Source organism: Hylobates moloch, unplaced genomic scaffold, assembly GCF_009828535.3.
Source record: "Hylobates moloch isolate HMO894 unplaced genomic scaffold, HMol_V3 SCAFFOLD_13, whole genome shotgun sequence".
Taxonomy (NCBI): Eukaryota; Metazoa; Chordata; class Mammalia; order Primates; family Hylobatidae; genus Hylobates; species Hylobates moloch.
In genome coordinates, this window is record NW_026652288.1 from 101,852,104 (window position 1) to 101,872,727 (window position 20,624).

Genomic DNA, 20,624 nt, shown 5'->3' on the forward strand with positions numbered 1-20,624 from the left:
TTGCTGCGCGGGTGGCCGCTCAGAGCCGCGGGCTTGCGGGGCGCCCCCCGCCGCCGCGCCGCCGCCTCCCCAGGCCCGGGAGGGGGCGCTCAGGGTGGAGTCCCATTCATGGGCTGAGGCTCTGGGCGCGCGGAGCCGCCGCCGCCGCCCCACCGGCTGGCTCAGCTGGAGTGCTAGCTCCGCAGGAAACTCGGGGCAGGGGCGAGAGCCACCGAGATGGCGGGTGGGACGCAGAGCCGGCGGCAGCCAGAGTTCCTCCCGCACGGCCCGCCGACCCACGGAAGAGCGAAAGAGCGCCCAGGTGTAGCCGAGCTGGGGGCCGGGCTCCTGGAGCGCTGCGAAGCACAGCGCGCTCTAGTCAGGTTCCCTTTCCTCGAGCCCTCCGCTTCCAGACTCCCTTCTTTCCTCCCTCCCTCCCGCCACCCCTCTCCCTCCTCTCTGTGTCTTCTGTCTCTCCCCTTTTCTCCTCTCTACGCAATCCTACGTGATTGAGGTTTGGATGAGAAATTCTCAGAGGCAGAGCGAGGGAACTGCAGCTCGGGTCCGCTCCGTCCGGTCCCTCCCACAAGAGAAACACAACCACAGTGGGAGTTAAAGGACCCTAGGTGCGCAAAGAAGAGGTGAGGGACGGAGGAGCTGAGAAAATGCAGTCCACGCTCTCTCCAATCAGCTTGAGCACGTAGAATTCCCTGTTTAGTTAGGAAGAAAGTGAACACTGGAGAAAGTAACAATGACCTCTTGAACCTTATCGTGGGCCCCACCTATGGCTCATTTTGGAACAGGAAAAAGTGTTTCCCTTCTTCTTGGAACCCAGATTTCTTGGTTCTGTCTGGAAAGCTGCAAAGCAGGCTCAGTCCCTAAAAACAGAGCCCAAATAAGCAGCCTGCACAGAGGATGACTCCAGGTGCGGTGAGGGAGTGATGTGGACAAGGACAGTCAACAACAAGCTGTGGAATGCAATCAGGTCTCCAGACGTGAATGTGACGACATCTGATGCTGGAGACACTGGGCAGAGGAGTTCTCCAAGTTAAAATGCAGCATGAAGCATTAATCACCTTCCATTCATGCTGAAGTCAGGGAGCGGCTATTGGTTTCTACTTACAATTTCTCTTCATATATCCCTAATCTCTCTCCTTCAGACACTTCACTAAGCATCTAGGGTAGTGCGGAAGGATTAAATGTATGATTTCCAAGCACAGACAGGTGTATGTTGGAAACATCCTAATAGAAGGCAAGGAAAATGCAGGCCCTGAAGCTACTGAAAATGGATATGGGACCCAGAGGGAGCCCAGGAGCTCTCTAGATATGAGCACAAACCTATGGGCCTAGCCAAGATTCACTTGGGCAATAAGGATTGAGATCTGTGACGTGGTTCCGATCAAGCAGGAGTATAACACCCTACAATGCCCGGGGGCCTGGACCTTCCAGGCTGCCAGCTGGGCAAAGCAGAGGCTGGCAGATAAAGGCTCAAGGGACAAACAGCTGGGAGGAGGATTAAATAGGCAAGACGTCCTGAGGAAAGGGAGAATCCCAGCTGTCATGTGGGAAGCACACATCCCCTGCAGCAGTTCAGTGTGGCTGAATGAAGACAGTGGATATATCCTTGGAATTCTAGCAATACAGAACAAGACACGTGAAAAAGACACACGCATACACACACCTCACGTCCAAAAGCAAGGCTGAATGCATTTCCATATGTGCATCTGGATGGGGTGAAGGGCATTACTTAACATCAACTGGTAATTCTATCAATTAGGAAAATGTTCACATTCCACAAATAAAATTGTTTTCCTTCTTTGGCTACCAGAAGACTTGTCTCATTCTTGAGCAAGGCAGACACAGATAGTACAGTGGGCTTTGGGGGCTCCCTGCCCTTGCTATTAAACACCCAAAACAGACAAAGGTCAGCTAAGGGGAGTAGCCAGAGAAATAGGCAAGAGGGGGTGTATAATGAGGACTTGAGGAAATTATTGCTAAATTTGGAGTCTCTTTTATATTCTCAAAATGGGGATAATCATTCTCATCTACCTCGCAGAACTGGATATGCATGTGTAAGCATTCCGAAAACTGGAAAATGCCAAATGAATGAATAAAATATGGCTTTTTTTTGTTTTCCAAAGAAAATGCATGAGATTCACCTGAAATGTTTGTTAACATGCCGATTCCTGATGGTCTCTCAAAACACGAAGTGGAAGTCTGTGTGGGTAGAGCCTGGGAATCTGAATTCTTAGCAATTTCTCCAAGTGTCAAAGTTTCAGAGTTTCATGTATGTTTGCAACATAAATAACACTAGAAGACAAAAGCAAAATATAGTACATTTCTCCAGAACTGCAGTCCTGTGCACTGCCACTCCACGCCCCCTACAAAAGGCCTGGAAGGAGGATGTGTATTCTTTAGTCTTTGTGTTGCTGATTTTTTTTCTGTAGGTTTCTGAGATATGAGGGTGTGCTGATGCAGAAGGTAATGAATACAGAGGCACGGGAGAGAAGGAAGTTATGAGGAAAGATGAAAAAGCAGGTAACCGTTGCTGTTTGAAGTTCTCCTCTCTGTCTTAACAGGACAACACCAAGTTAGGCATTTAAAGAACAGAACAAAAACAATGTCAGCTTTCTGACAGCAACATTGTTTCTGTGTTTAGATCTCTATTAAAAGAATGTAGTGTTTTGGATTCAATCGGACAACACAGACTACTTTTTTCCTCGCACTCCTGCAGCTATTGTCAGAGTGCTTTTTGGCTTCTTAAGTCATCATCAGCATCATTTACTCCACTTCCCCAGTGAGAAGAGGTGAGTATAAAGAAATTTAAGAAGTTAGCTAGGACCTAAATATATGGATATTGAGCTCAGAAGCAATGCTTAAATCAGTTTATTTTATATATAGAAATTCGTAGGTTTCCTACCTGGGCCACTCAATCTCATAAGTCTTCCTCCAAAGTTACTCGTACATTTCCAATATCTTTGCATTTTGGGATCAGGAATGAAATTAAGCCAACCTACTGATGATTTAGGTTAAATTAACAACCAGGTATTTTAAAGGGTTATATCTCAGGGATACCAATACTTTGATTTTTATGCTTTCTTTGAACAACTTAAGAATTTCTTATTCCTATTCTGAAGACATTATGAGTGGAAGAAGTTTTAATTACTTTGAAGAAAATTGTCACATGCACATCAAAATGATAATTATGTAGTTATATTTAGTTATATATATATAGTCTATGTTTTTGGGCTCTAGTCAAACAAATAAAAACATGGGCAGCCTTAATTATCTCCACATTTTAAAAGGAAAAACAGGCTTTTTGGTCTTTTGCTTATTCATAGGCCAAGTCTTTCGACTTCCAAATCTATTAGGGCTAGTTTACACATTCATTTTAAACATTGCATTGTCCACAGATTACATCCAGGCCTCTGTCAGTTACCGTGAAATTCCATACACTTCCACATTCACTCTGCCCTCAACAAGCTTCCAGTTCATGACGTTATGAACTTTCTTAGCTCTTGTTTTAATCACCCACTAGCTGTATGCTGCTGGACACATTATTCAACCTCTCTAAACTACATCTGCAAAATAGATACATAATAATACTAGCAGTACCTAACTAACTAGGCTCTTGAAAGGCTCCAAGAAGATGTGATAATAATATAAAGTATGAGAATGACCATGCTGTTATTAAAATCTCCATTTAAATTAAGTCCCTGCCATAAAATACAGATTTCTTAAAACAGGAAAACACACCTTATGATTCATACACATCATCATTCACTCTTGGAATGTATTTAACGAAGGCTGAAAATTTACTTGAAATAAATGATTAACCTTGCCATTGTCATGGCAAACGGAATTTTCATTAGTGGAATATTGTCAATGTCCTTGTCTTGAGAACACAAAGAAGTCTACCTCTGCTCATACATCGTCTTGCTCTGAGATCAGGCCCCTGACTCAAAGTCGGGTGAATATGAGCTCATTGGGCTCTGCCACAGCAAATGGAAGACCTTTTCTCCATGAATTTTATTATATAAAGTAGCTGTATTTCCACTTGCTTTTTTCTGACATATTGTCAGTTACAATAGGCTGACAAAAGCAATATAAACAACTACTTTCTAATAATTTGTAAATTCCTTTATATAGCAAATTCATTCATGGTGCTTTATTCAACAATTCGACAACTGAATTACCACATGTTATATGTCCATCTGGTTTTGGTCATCTTCCAAAACAGAAAAGAGAATAGATTTAATTCCTCTTTATGACACAGATGAAGGTGGTATCCTCATTGCCCAAAAAGGGAAATTTTCAATGTTTTGGAGAATAAGTGTTTTGATAAGAAACATAGATATAATTAATGTGAGCCAATGATAAGTGCCCTATACACTTATAAGTGCATTACAATTATTGACACATTGAATCCTTACAACAACTCTGTGAGGTAAGTTCTGTCATATCACCATTTTATAAATGAAGAAACCAGGACAGAGAGGTTAAGTTGTTTAACCAAGGTCACCCAGCTAAGAATTGCCAGAGTTCAGATTCACACCCACATAATTTATTTCCAGAGTTTCCCTTTTACTTCTGTGCTATACATATGTCAACAAAAACATAACACCATTCATAATTACAATCATGTAATAAAGTCAATAAAATAAGAATATGCAAATCACATACATTTATGTAACCCTTTACTGATTACAAATCATCTTCCCATGTATTATCTCACTGAGACTCTTCAACAATCTTATGATGGAAGCTAAAGGGAAAATAATAATTCAGTTTCACAAACTGAGAGTCCAATAAGTAATGTGATCGCCCAAGGTCATACAATCAATGAGTGAAGATCTATGAGTTTAAGCCAGGCCTTCTAACTTCAATGTGACTACTGCCCTAACTAAAGTAACCTGGAGGGGAAAAATGAGAATGCCAAATGTACTTCCATTCACTAGCTTCTAACATGGTTTCACATCTTGTGAATGACCTTCAAGAGATCATTTTGTGTTGGAAGGGAGAGGAAACAAGTATCCCAAATTCTCTCCCCGTGAAGCTCTTTCCTTTTTCTAGATGAGGAAGCTACTCCTGGTTTTACTATTGTTGGCCAAGATAGGGTACTATGTTTTCTTTGGTTCTAGGAGGGTGGTCTTGAAACACTCACCTTGTTAGTTTAGTAATTCAAGTTGAGCTCAATAAGAAAATCATAGGGAAACTAAGTTAAAACAGAAAGTAAAGAAGCTTACAAGGGGAAAAATGTAAATTTCCTCCATTTTCATTCCTTAAAAATGTACATTGGTTTGGCTTATACCACCTAGGAGATGGTTGATACTTGGTTATTTTCCTTCATAGCTGGGTTAAGGATGCTGAAAGACCTGTCACAACAGAGTGCCCATCATTTTAGCCCTACTCTAAGTCCCACTGTCACTAACCCAGTGGCACCTTTTCCTTTTCAAAGAGAAACTCAGCTAGAAGATCCTTATTTGAATGTAAAACCCATAAGGACAGGGCCATTGTCTATTTTGTTTACTTTCTTATCTCTAGTGCTTAAAATAATCTTTGCACATAGCCAGATACTCAAAAAATACTCAAATAAATGAATTAATTCATCAATCCATCCACTCAGATTTTTGAGCCAAATAGATGCATGGGTCATCCCAAAGTGAAGAATGGGGTATCAACTCTTTGTATCAGGAAATAAGCTCAGATAACTCAAGGGTAGCCTCCACATTTCCAAAGTTGATTGTTTTGTTTTATCAACACTCCCTAAAATTCTCTGCCTAAATATTAAATCTGATATCCTCAGAGGGTACATGGTACCTAGGTTTCTGCTATGATCAACCCCCATACCCATATTTAGGCCTATATTTTCAGTTCTGATACTTCCCTTCTCTCTCTCTCTCTCTCTCTCACACACACACACACACACACACACACACACTCATGTTCACAGAAGAAAAGGAATATAATAAGGCAAACAGAGAGCCACAGACATCAGGTAAAATCCAACTTTAAAGTCTGAGAATATGACTAAAATGACCTTATAACGGTTTAATAATCCTCACATTCATCCTGTCACCCATGTTCACTGAGATTCTTTCTCCATGGGCCATTCCTAGTTGCTCTCATTTCTAAATTTAGATTCCAAATTTTCAGGGAATGGATCTTGTTGAAATAGCAGTCTCTTACAGCACCTAGCACATGACTGACACTCAAAATATACTATTAAAACCACAATAAATTCATATTTTTGTCCTCTGCATGCACACAGCACCAGACACTGTGAAAGTAAGAGACAATTAATGAGAGATCTCACTGATCCTGCATTCACAGGTATTGGATGTTGAGTAAGATTTTACTGGAGATAACTGAAATATACTAACTGTTTAGAAAAAAACTGTCAGAGGATCAAATGGAAGTTTGGACAAGGTGACCAATAGGTCATTTCTTGTCCTAATTTTGTAGAATTTTCTAAGAGTAAAATGTTAAGTAGAAAGAGTATGCAATTTAGAGTAGATAAGTTGTCCTTACATAAAGCTACTTCGTCTGCCTGAGTTGAAGTTTATTTGCCTGTAAAACAACCATATTATAGGACCTAAATTGGTGAAAATCATAGGTTGAAATTATGGCACTGATTTGTGAAATGAGAAAAAGTGTGCATGAATAAATGAATGAACAGATCAGCCAACGAGTGGATGGATGTTTGTATGGAGGAAATACAGCATATTTCATTTAAATATCCCTAAATTAGCATTGTTAGGCTAAGCAAAATTGCTCCCAATAAAAATTTAACAAGATGTGGAGAGCTTGTTAGCAGATTAAAAACACTGAAGAATTCTAGGATAGTACATAAAAGCATGTAATAAAAATCCGTCACTCACTTAAAAGTAATTTTTACATAAAACAATATTCCCTTGTGCCTAGTATCACCCACTAATCCAACCTGCAACATGACATCAAGGAGGCATTGATGTAGATGTCTGTGTGTCTGCGAAGCCTACAGCCAAAACAGACAGACAGATAGATACAGATAGGTATGCATTTTGGTGCTCAGCTATCCAGAAAAGCAGATATAAGATAATGTATAAGAATATTTCTTTAAACAGTATTTGCAGCAGGAAGAAACAATATTTTTCCAATGTTTTGGACAGGATAATCATATTTAAACTTGCAGTGTTAACTGGAAGGGATCTCATGAGGTCATCAGCCTACTCTAGATAATGTATACACATTGTAGTAAGCTAGCAACAGTTTAAGATAAGATATTTATTTAAAAGTAGGCTGGAAATTGTCTCCTGGTTGGTTAAGTATGCTAATGGCATGGCAATGGAAAAACAGCATGATCCTCATTGCATTTTGACAGTTCTTTCTCTCATTTCTTTAAAAGGCCATGACCAGGAAATAGCCATAACTGGCCTTTAAAAGATAAGTAACCAAAGCGTTTATTATTTTGTAAGGACAAAAGGCAGGGAAAGAATGTTGACTTCATGCCAAGATAAGTAGAATTCATTACCAAAAAAAAAAAAATTCTAAAAATGATCTGTGTATAAGAGTAGACATAGAATTTAAGGGTAAGAATCTGACTTGGAATTTTTGTTTCTCCTGTAAGAACGTAGTATATAGTGTTTTGAATATAAGATAGACTCTGTAAGCATGTGTTGATTTTTAACTTTGACTTAAAAATAATAAATGTTCAGGATGAATAAGAATAATCTCAAATGTCACCTTAAGCAAAACCCTAGGCATGCTTTTATTATTAGTGGAATCACCTTTGATCTCTGATAGCAGCAGTTAAGTAGTGGCTATTAAAACAAGAAATAAATGTTTGATAAATACGGTAAAAAAAAACACATGGTTTTAATCTAGGAGAGTTTCCCTTATCTCCTTTGTACATCTAGCAGATACTGAACTCTTGATAAAACTCTGCTGCAACCCTGAAAAAACCCTAAGGTAAACCCACACCACTCTAGGGAAGGGAAAGGTTATGCCCTTAGTGAGGGAAACATAGCTTCAGGCAACAGCCAAGAGACCTGAGACTTGGAAGGTGCATTTAAACTCAAAAAGAGGATGTGCCTTATTCTTTTGTGCCTGGATTTTGGATAATTTGCCCATGTTTATGGTTGTGCTGACAGACAAAGGAAGAAATTCTCTACCAAGCAGAATTAAGCCAGGCACCACACAGGAAAACAATCTCCTAGGGATTATTTTAACATATTAGTCTGGAGTTGTGGACTCCAAGAGTGAACCATATCAAGTTATGTAGATGTTAGATGCAAATTACTCTCCACATTGTAATTTTCTTTGTTACACACTGGCTTTCAATAAAGTCTTATGTTAATGTTCCTACTCAGTCTCTCTTTTGCTGCCCATAATTAATAAAAAAGTTAATAGGTCAATGCTTAGGCCAGGAGCTACATACTACACGGCACCATGGAAATAACAAACATAATTAATTAGAGCCTCCAAGCTGTATCTCTGGGGTGAGTTAGTCCTCACTACAAGACACTCTCGTTCAACACAGACTATGGAGAATTAACAGTATGATGTCAGTCAAGAAGTCGTTGGGTTTTCCTTACCAAGTCCTTATATAATTTCAGGCAAATCCTTTGAACTACAGAAAAATGTCAAAAAACTCTGCGTTCCAATTATAGGTTAAAAGTGTTTGAGGGACAGGAAGGATAGGGTAGGGAATAGAAGGGGCATTGATCTGGTTTAAATCTGTGTCCGTGCCCAAATCTCATGTTGAATTGTAATCCCAGTGTTTAAGGAGGGGCCAGGTTGGAGGTGAATGGATCATGGGGGCAGACTTCCCTCTTGCTGTTCTTGTGACAGTGAGTTCTCATGAGATCTGACTGTATAAAAGTGTATGGCACATCCCCCCTGACTCTCTTGCTCTTGCTCCAGCCATGTAAGATGTGACTCCTTCCTCTTTGCCTTCCACCATGATCTCAAGTTTCCAGAGGTCTCCCGAGCTATGCTTCCTGTACAGTCTGCAGAACCGTGAGCCAATTAAACCTCTTTTCTCTATAAATTATCCAGTCTCAGGCAGTTCTTTATAGCAATGCAAGAACAGACTAATACGGACATTAAGATTTATTAGACACCTTCTACGCACCATGCACAGTCCTGGGCTCTACACCGGTTATTTTACCTAATCCTCACAATAACCCTAGCAAGGCCAACATTGTTATTCACATGTTACAATGGGAAAGCTAAAAGTCATAGAAAGTTAATTAATTGTCTGACATATGGGGTCAGGTCCAGAATTCAAATCTAGTTTAGCTCACTCCAAATCCAAAGCTCTCTTCATGACTTTTTTTAAGATGATGAATCCACAAAACGAACTTATGAGGACAATTTATATTCTTGAAGTGTTAAAAAAAAGGTAAGATAACATCATTTAAGGCCACCCACAGTCTAAGTCAGGGGCATCCATGCTGCTTGTTCCTTGGTGATCATGGCCCCATTTGAAATACTAGTTAACAAATAGAGCTGGGGAAAGAGAAACTGAGGAAAGTGAAGCCTATGTTCAAGTGTTTGAAGAACCTGAATACCCTGTGTGTGCAGGAGATTCACACTAGGAACAAGATATCCTGTGTGTGTAGAAGCAAACTTGGATGCCTCTCTTCCACCCATGGAATAGATTGCATCGCAAAATGAGGAAGTGGTTTTCCCACCATCAGAGACTTTCCACTCAAGATCAGGAGCAATACCATGGGAAGTGGGTTCCAAGAAATCAAACAGGTATTCTACAAAATGATTAAGGTCAGCATTGCTGGGGGTGGAGAGTGAATCAAAATCATTATAGGCTGCATCCAAGGCAATACTTGGGAAAACTTTCGTTCATTTTAAAGGACGTAAAAAAGGGAAAATAAGGAGTCATGAATCAATAATGAAACTGATTGCTGGGGATGTGGGAGAAATGACAGAAGGATGGAAGATTCAAGGAGACAGGCATGGAAAGCACATCTTTACTAACCCAGAAAGAAAGCACAGAGCTCAACACTTCTATATGGCATCAAATGTGTATTGTAAAGGCTGGCATAATTGATTAAATAAGTAGATTTTTAACAAACGGTTGAAAACCTAAATGATAATGTTCCTCTGAGTTGTGGTATTTGAGAATAAGAAAAAGAAAACATATGAACCTATTAAGTTGTATGTGAGGAAAGCTCTCCTGGAAAGGCCAGGGTAAAAAGCTACTAGGTTGTTGGTCAAAACTACAGTGGATTCTGTGGAAGATGGTCATTGACTCTTTTGGATTCCTGTTGTAGGAAAGATCCCAGTTTGGGGTAAGGCACCTCAAAATAACCAAAAGCCGATGAGCTTAAAGGTGAGCACAGAACCAAAGGAAAATGGTCGGGGGTGGAAATGGTGCTATTAGGAGCTCTGCTACGGTTCCCTCACATCAGGCCTTCTGCAGGTTAAGTGTTAGGCTCATATTAGAGAGTGTGAAAAGGAAATACTTTAAGTTGCAGTCATGGTTGTTTCCCACGAGATCTACCAATTCCACTAAAAGTAATCACAGAGAAATCTGGAGACTCAATGATGTAGTTCAGATGTTCATCCCCTCCAACTCTTATGTTGAAATATGATCACCACCAATGTTGGAGGTGGGACCTGGTGGGGATGTTTGGGTCATGGGGGCAGATTTCTCATAAATGGCTTGGCGCCCTCTCCATGGTAATGAGTGAGTTCTCGCTCTGTTAGTTTATCTGAGAGTTAATTGTTAAAAAGAGCCTGGGATGTACCCCGTCTCTCTCTTGCTCCCTCTCTAGCCATGTGACACTGCCTGCTCCCCTTTCGCCTTCTGCTGTGAGTGAAAGCTTCTTGAAGCTCTCACCAGAGAAAGATGCTGGTGCCATGCTTCTTATACAATCTACAAAATCCCAAGCCAAATAAACCTCTTTTCTTTATAAATGCTCAACCTCAGGTATTCGTTTTTAGCAACATCAAATGAGCTGCTACACTTAATTACTGGCAAAAAGAAAGAAATACTTAAATCGAAGTACACACTCACAGCTCATCATATTGTATCTTTGATTTCATTTGTCAGGAAGAAAAACAAGAATCACAATTTGGAAAAACTCAAAACCAATTGGAGAAAACTGACTACAAACTGAAAAAAAAAAAGTCTTACAAAATGTTTTATCAGTAAAATGCTACAAAACACAATGAAGGGGGTAGAGAGATATTCAACGAGAATGGACAGTGGCCACTACATGAATGAAGTTAGGAGCTTTAAAAGGCAACCATCCCATTTTCTCCTTGACAGTGTTTAACTGACTCCATGCACAGTATTATCTTTAAAATTAGACAGTAAGCATGTGTTCCACCAGTAGGTGAGAAAGTTGTGTGACCATAGAAAGGTCACTTAACCTCTGTACGTCTAATTTACTCACCCATAAAATGAGAAATTGTTAAAAGAATAACCGATGATCTTTATGATTTAAGTCCTTTAATGAAGATTACTTTTGGAAGGGTTCTGGAACCATGTATGACACTCAGTTTGAGAGATTCTAAACAATAAGAAAAAAAAGTATATAGTCTAAAGTACCCAAATATTTTCAATGTGATTGCTTACTTGAAAAAAAAAATGGCTTTAGTAGCTGTAGCAAAGATTGTCAGCATGGGACACTATGCAGCCATAAAAAAGGATGAATTCATGTCCTTTGCAGGGACATGGATGAAGCTGGAAAGCATCATTCTCAGCAAACTATCACAAGAACAGAAAACCAAACTCTGCATGTTCTCACTTATGAGTGGGAGTTGAACAATAAGAACACATGGACATAGGGAGGGGAACATCACACACCGGGGCCTGTCGGGGGATGGAGGGCCAGGGGAGGGAGAGCATTAGGAGAAATACCTAATGTAGGTGACGGGTTGATGGGTTCAGCAAACCACCATGGCACGTGTATACCTATGTAACAAACCTGCATGTTCTGCACATGTACCCCAGAACTTAAAGTATAATAAAGAAAAAAGAGAGTAAATGACTCATCTCAACGAAACTCTCTTGAAGCTGCTAAGTTCTCTCAATTTTAGTTCGAACCGAATTCCTCTATCTCTGAGTAAGTGGTGGTGGTGGTGAAGGAAAGAAATGTGAAGATGTCTGTTAACTGTGGAGATGGCCTAAAACAACATAAAGCTGTCTCTGTCATAGTTGGACTTCAAAGGTTTTTGCTTCAGTTTTTTTTTTTTTGGCTTTTGGTATTTTTTTTCCTGTGTACAATTTCTATATAGATAAGAAATCTTAGATAACTGTTGATGAACAGTTTTGTAATAATTTGGATAAAAGAAAGAGATAATTCTATAGTGCGGAGAGTCAACAGAGGAAATACATTCTAATGGATTTGTTTCTAGCCTGAGCTGAATTTTTATTCTGATGTTACTTACTCAATATGGAACTTTGAGCAAATTATTCCTCTTTTTTGGTCTCTATTTCCTTATTCTTAAAATGAAATTAACCAGATGATTGCTAAGGTCTCTTTCTATTCTAAAATTCTATGACTCTAAATCTAGTGCTCACCGACATCATATTACTTAAACAAAACAAAGTAGGAAGCATTTTCTGTCATCTTCCAAAGTAACTTCAGAGTAGTTAACTAAAGCGAAAAGAGCATTGGTTATCTTTCTTTCCCTAGGCCATTGGCTAGATTCCCTCAGTCCCCAGAAGAACTACACCTGACTCATTATCTTGTGCCACAAAGCACTTCTCTATAACTCTGGATAAAGGCAATATTATTTAAAGCAAACATTTTTCAAGTGCTTATTATTTACCAGGAACTGGTCTAAGCACTTCATATGTATCAACTTATTATCACAACCACCCTATTAAATTGGTATTATTGTCAACACGTAAACAGAGGAACAAAAAAAAGTAACTTGGCTAAGGTTATACAGCTATCAAAGGGAATGACCACGATTTGAACTTAGCAAGTTTAGGTTCAGCCTCTTACTAATTGATGAGTCACCTTTCAGTTATGTGGTCCCAGTGTAGTGGGAGAGGAAGGGTGCTAGTTCTGGTGCTAGTGATGGCTATGATAGCTCTTCTTTTTTGTTCTATATGCAAAGAAAACATGTGGCTGGGCAGGGTGGGAAAACCTGATGTGAAGAATGCTCTCAACTATAAGAGTTGGGAGCAAGCCCATGCTTCCCCCTTCCAAAAACCTGAAAATCTTCTAAGTAAGCCTTGATACTGACAGCTCCGTGAGTTTATAATCCTAACTGAGCTCTGTAATAGCATAGCATCTCACTTCTATTTCCTTGAAAATTGTGGGTAAGACTTAATCCTGCTTCTGAAATAGAATCAGGCCTAAATGTGTGGCTCACTAATTTTCTTCTTTGTTAGAGAGCCCCCTGTTGCATAATTTGTGTAATTAAAGTATGTATAGCTTTGCTAAGTAATTCTCCTAGAGTCACTAAAATGTGTGAGTGTTTTTAGAAATTATATCAGCAATATGCATAAAATACCAACCTCTGATTTTCTTTTTGGAGTATTCAATCTTAGGGAGCCATTTTATAAGTATGTATCTAGAAGAGCGACTTAACATAGCATGAAGTTGCTAAATTCTTGGGTTCTTCATTCTCATGTATAACTGCTGTTAGCTTATAGAGAGAGCCGGGGCAAACAGCTTAAACTTTTTGTTTCTTAAGATCATTTCCAAAATGAATACAGCAGACTCTCATGACAAAGATTTAGATGCAAAGATTTAGATATGGAATCACCACATACAATACTTGGAATGGAAAGAACTTTAAGAATTATTCAGGCTTCTGCCCTCATTTTAAAGATTATGAAATCAAAGACTGAGAAAAGTGCAATATGCTTTAGGTCACACAGTTCTTGGTAGCTTAAGCATAAATACAGCCTAGGCCTCCTGATTCTACGATCAGTGGTTTCTCTGGTATGAGGTTTAATTTTTCTATTAAAGGCTATATTTTAGGCTTTTTAAAAAAGTTCTAACAAAAACTAGTATGTACAAAATAACTTAGTTTATAGAAGCTTCCCATTCAAGCCTCACAACCACTCAGTAAGACAGTTACTTATTATTATCAACATTCACTATATGCCTAATTTATAGATGCGTAAACAGAAGCCCAGGCTGCTGAGGAAGTGGTCCAAGGTCGCATTAGCATTCTAGCTCTGATCTTTGAAATTTGAAATTTATTTTCTTCTTCGGACCTTTTCTTCACCCTGCCATCTTTAAATTTGTTTCAGGTAAGATCAAATGAATTATAAAATCTTCAAAAAAAAAAAAAAAAGACCATTAATGTTTTCCCCAAAATGTCCCCAATTAGCATATAAGCTAAGCATTTCTTCACTGGCCACTTCCCCAGATCCTGTTCACCTGACATCTATTTTCAAATAAAACAGGATTATTTAGAACAGTAGGAATTTCTCACACTGGTTTATTGCAAAGGATAAGAGAATCATAATTCTTTTTGTAACCATAGAAGTATCATCAAAATACAGAATTATTTGTAATGCTAATGAGAATTTTCTTCACCAGGTAGTGCTGTTTGCACAACATCTGGTGCACCATGCCAAAAATACATAGGAGCTGAAAGGCAGGATGCAAACTTTGCCTCAGGATCTTCTCCACCAGGTAATTTCAAGACAGGCATTGCCTTTAATATATGTATTAGATATTGCAGCATCTGATAGTCACATAACTAATTTCTTTAATTAGTTCACCCCTTGTGCATCTTGGCTTCAAGGATTCAATTAAACACAAAACTTGCAACTCAGTGCTAGAGTAGTCATTAACCTGCAAGTTATCTTTTAAAACAACTATAGTCTAGGGAAAATTTCATGAAGATATGAATTTGCCTTTGTCCTGAATATATATAATTTGAATCACATGTCAAAGGAGGAGAGTCTATAAACAACGTTTATTTTTAGCAATGATTCACCTTACACACACACAAACACACACACGTATCTTTACATCTTACCAATTTCTTTATTTACCTATAATAAAACTTTGCAATAGACCATGTTTTTTTATCCCTTCACCAGTCTTCTTGCCTCAGCATTTTATAATTTTATGCATATACAATATACATATATGTGCATAAAATATGATACATACTACATACAAGATGCATACAAGGTGAGTTGTCATGTATATACATATTTGTTGTTTTATATGTATACTGCATATATGTGTGTATAAAATTTTAAAACGCTAAGGTAAGAACTAGTGAAGGAGAGGAAGAAAAGTGGTATCTTGCCAACTTTTTCTACCAAAGCATTTATGTGCTTTTCCTTTTACATCCATCCCTCAGTCATTGGGCACTTACCACATGCCAAACTGCTTATCACATGGGAGACATAAAGAAATAAAACATAATTTCTCTCCTTAGAACACACTGTCTAGTGGAGGGACCTGATATTTTATGTAATAACAGAATGAAGCACATACAAATGAAAGGGGGGCTCTGTGCTGGGATGTTCAGGAGAGAAGGACACTCTTCTCAATTACAAGGGTCCTTACAAGGTTTCACCATGGAGTGACATGAGAACTGCCCACTTAAGGAAAAGTGGGATGCAGTCTCCCAGGAAGAAGTCTGAGAAAGGCCTTCTAAACAGGCAGGAGAGGAAAAGCACAAAGGTGTCAAACATCAAGGTTATGTCAGGCTGTGGAAGTCCTCCAGGGCAGTGATCCTATGTGTCTTACTATCATTTCTCAAGTGTCAGACTCATGATTAATAAAATTAAATCAATCAAACAAAATGGTAAATGAATGAACAGTGTTTGGAGAGTGTTAACAGTATATTGGGTTGAGAAAATAAGATATGTGGAGATATATGATAGAAATCATAACAAATCACTAGCGAATAGAATGCATTGCTATGGAATTTGTGCCTCATCTTTAAGGCAACAGAGAGCTATTGAAAGTTTTTTAAGAGAACTGTGATAGAATGTAATCTATAAAGTCATGTACTATTGTAGCTTTTAATGAAAGTAATTGGGTTAAATGTGGTACAACAGAGTAGTAATCAGATTCATTCATTACATTAAAATTAAATAGTATTAAACTAAATTTCAATACATTAAAATTATACGGGGATGGAACTGTCTTACTACAACTTTCTTAAATGGATATAAATAGCACGTGAGACAAAGCTCCAAGAGATCAAGTTCATAGGTGTTACCCTTACTCTCACCAAGTTTATAGCTCTTTACAAATGTTATTGGAAAGTTATCTGTTTTCGTAAGTAGAAAAACACATATAAATATCCACAAACTCTCCCACGGCTATACACAACACACAGCATGGGACCAGCAGTGTAACACCTGGATTTGGTGTTGTTATTACTATTAACTTGGTCTAAGATCCTGGGTTTTTCCTCCCCTTGCTAGGCTCCAGTTCCCTAATCTATTAAAGGAGGGGGAAATTGTGCCCTCCATGGTCTGGTTTAGCTCTGACAGTCTGATTCCAATGTGGTCTCTGGAATGGCCTCTGTTACTTTCCATACTTAGCACAGCAGAGGGCTAGGGAGTGATGAGCCTCAGAGTACTGTCAGGGGAAAAATATCACATCCTTTTCTTTACTCACCTAAAATTGAACAAATACAGGTATAAAGTGAAAAATGAGGCAGGAAGCTACAAGGGAACATTGCATTATGTTTAATGCTACTTTTGAAAATATATTAGGCTTCAAATTTGGAAATCTGTGTAGCTCTTCAAACGGATGTTATATTTTACCCCAGATATGACCCCATTTTAGATGATGGCAATCCAGTTTGTATAATAATATTCTTCATCAACTTCCTAAATTACTTGAGAGTTGTAGGAGATAAAAAGTGTAATACAAAAGAAAGATGGTGACATCCCAGTAACTATATTAAGAGCTAGAGAGACAGTGAGCACATTTACTTTTATCCTTAGCTATGTTTGAAAGAGAGACACTTACATAAGTAGTATCAGGATTTAAAAGAACCAAATGTCTCAAGAGTAGAAGAGTATTTGACTTGTAACCAGAATCCTGATTTTAAATTTTAATTATTTAAGTAAATAACTGCAGAAACATAGGTTAATTACTAATTTACTGTCTCTTAGTTTGGTAGTCATCTTTGAAACGGAAATAAAAATACTTACTGATACGATTATTTTGAGGTATACAAAAATACATTATAGTAATTACTTGGCATGGTTTATGGCACATAGTATGTGCTGAATAAATGCTAGCTTTTTTTCCTGGGACTTTTCAACAACGTTTATAGAGCATTATAAGAGTAGAAGAGTGTAGGCTGGGCGCGGTGGCCCACACCTATAATCCCAGCACTTTGGGAGGCCGAGATGGGTGGATCACGAGGTCAGGAGTTCGAGACCAGCCTGACCAACATGGTGAAACCCCGTCTCTACTAAAAATACAAAAATTAGCCAGATGTGGTGGCAGGCACCTGTAATCCCAGCTACTCAGGAGGCTGAGGCAAGAGAATTGCTTGAACCCGGGAGGCAGAGGTTGCAGTGAGCTGAGATTGCCACTGCACTTCAGCCTGGGCGACAGAGCAGGACTCCGTCTCTGAAAAAAAAAAAAAAAAAAAAGAGTAGAAGACTGTAAGTTGTTTAACACTTTCTCATGATGTATGTAGTAGTGCCAAACATACTCTAGGTTCTCAATGAACATAAAACACAGATGAATTTTTAAATTAGCATGAACATTTTAATTTGTGATTTGCATTATCTGGATAGGACAAGCTGACGTTAATTCTAATCAATACGGTAGGCATTTATTTCATTTGGTAAATAAATACAAATAGTGGTAGAGTGGTTCTCACAGCATTTCATTTAGTGCCCAGTAGTATGTGTTTCTGGGAAGATGTGTAAAGAGAAAATTTTTTCAAGAGGAGATACTGAGAGGCTCTTGAAGTGCATTCCCTGGTACCGTTCCCACAGAGCATCAATGCCACTAAGACTTGGCAGCAGGGAGCAGAACTGTGTGACTTCCAAGAAACAAAGAGACAGCCACTTACTGCAGCCACCAGCAGAGAAGTAGGTATGGGGGACACAGCCTCTTCTCATGCCTGCCGGCATCTGAAACAATATCCCTCTTGATTTTGTGTTTGCTTAGATCAGGGTGCAGACTCAAGGCACTCAGGTAACCTGCCACTGAGAATGTCTGAGAACTTCAACTGTGCTTTGCCAACCCAAACCAAAGGATGTTAATATTGTGTAGCAAGTTCGGTCAGGTAGAAAATGCTTTTCTTATTCAAGCCCTTCAAGATCTTTCTCAATTGCAACTTTCTTGTGGTCTCCTAACAGGATCCCCCTCTGCCACCCAAGTCTGAATGTCAAAAGCACTTTCTGGTTTTGCCAAAGGAAAGGCAGCTTCCTACCTTGCATTACATTGATTTGTGTCTCAGTTGTGTCTATCTCCTCTACTCGACTATTATTTCCTAGAAGGCAGGGAGTCTAAATTCCTCCTTTTAGAAACAGTCAGTTTAATTAAAGGTGTGTTAGAGGGAAGAATCAGGAGAGGAAGAAGGGAAGGAGGAAACAGTTCACATGTATGAAAATAAGAGAAATAAATTACTATGTCTGAAAGCAGCCGTTCTAATAATGATGTTGATTTTATACTCCTGGCTTGTCAAACAGATAATTCAGAGAAGGTTCCATTTGAAAAATAAAATAGAGTATCTTGATCTTAGAAAAGAAAAAAGAAAAAACACTGCTTGGAATGTTATTAATAAATAAATGATCTATAACTTGATTTAATACATAAATGATCTAAAAATTGACAGTGACAAAATTGGGCAATGCTTCAGAAGATGGTAGAAGGAAGTCCAAATCTGGGCATAATCCCGTACTTCCACAGACTGGTGACAATGTCAGATTTTGAAACAGTAAAATCTGAGAGAAAAAAACCGTATATTTTACAAACTAACAGAAAGAAGGAGGGATTTTATGAATCAATTATTCCAGCACCTTAGCTTTAGATGAAGGATATGAGGTTGTTCCTTTAAGTATTTCATAGGCTTTGAAAGCTCCGTGAGTCTGGATATGGCAATCCTTCTGTCTGGAATTACTTCTCCTGTGTTTGACCCAACTCCATTGCCGTCTTTTCCTTGAAACCTTCTCTCATTCCTCCAGTCAGTTTATTCATCCTTCTTAAAGACCCGTGGATCACTTTTAAATACTTCTATTTATACACCGACATATGTTGGCTTTCTCAATTAGATCATGAATTTATTTTGGGCAAAAACTATGTTTACCCTACTCACCCCAAACACCTAGCACGATGCCTGAGAAAAAGTACTTCACAAGTTAATACTGAGTTGAAATATCTAAGTTCACTGGAAGAGATGAGGGAAGAGGACAGCATCAACTTACCTCTTCACGAAGCTTAAGACATCTGACTCTTGTTTATAACAGCCCTCGCAGATTAATAATTTTAAACTGTAAAGCACACCGGCACCACTTAAAGACTGGCTTGTGAAGGATCACTCAAAGAACAGGCTATATTTTGATGGAATGGAAGAAGGAGCTTGTCCTCTATACTACAGTATTTTGGAAAAAGAAGTGGACTAAGAAAAATGCAGTCCTTTCTTTCTTTTCCTAACACCCCCCTCCACATTTTTCACTTATTTCTCCTTGTCTTCCTTTTTGTGCTCCTCCTCTTTCTCCTTTGCATGAAGTATTGATAGTCATATCTTTAAAATATTACAAAATCTCTCTGCTTTCTACATGCATTACTCCTTCTCTAGAACTACGTGCCTACACTTTACCCAAAAGGCCAAGTATACTTCGTGACGGCTGCCATGAAAAATAAGAAAAAAGAAAAGCTGGTTAGATATTAATGCATTTGTGTTTAAACCACAATGTATGTTACTTTTTGTGGGGGTTGTACTATACATTGGTGCTTGTTTATCTTGGCAAATGAGGTAAGGTAGGTAACAATATTTATAGATTTGAGAAGATATCTCTTAATGCCATTCTGGAAAAAAAAAAATGCAGCTGGTGTATTTTGCTAGAAAATACAATCAAGGAAAAACAATAAGGTAAAAGGCCCTTAAGATATTTTTTGCAACAAACAAACAAATACACCTGTATAGATATACGAGATGCTTTCTTCAAAGCCACACAGAGTAGATTTTCAATGGTAATAAAATGATTGTCTCTGTTGCCACTATTCTATTTTAGTTAAATAGCATTAGCAATTTTAAGATAATCTCATTTTGGAAGTATTATAATTACCTTAAGAATTTGGCCTTCTCTTTGCTTGCATATGTTCATAGCAGCATATTCACAATAGCTAAAAAGTGGAAGCAACTCAATGTCCATTGATGGATAAATCAATAAACCAAATGTGGTATGTACCAACAATGGAACATGATTCAGCTTTAAAAAAGGGGGGGGGGGGGATTCTGTCACCATGGATGAACTTGAGGGCATTATGCCACATGAAATAAACCAGCCACAAAAAGGCAAACACTGTATTATTCTCCTTGTATGAGGTATTTAAAGTATCAGATCCACAGAAGAACAAAGTAGGGTGGTGGTTTCCAGGAGCTGGATAAGGGAAAAATGGGGAGTTGTTGTTCGGTGGGTATAGTTTCAGTTCTGCAAGATGAAAAAGTTTTGGAGATCCATCGCACAGCGGCGTACTTAATATTACTAAACCTCACACTTA

At 38.6% G+C, this 20,624-nt stretch overlaps 1 protein-coding gene across 2 annotated transcripts in view; it reads right to left on the reverse strand.

Moving 5' to 3' along the window:
* The window catches only part of FGF12 (fibroblast growth factor 12), a 600,621-nt gene that overhangs the window by 271,147 nt on the left and 308,850 nt on the right, over positions 1–20,624 (reverse strand). The gene's annotated exons all lie outside the window — the stretch shown is intronic.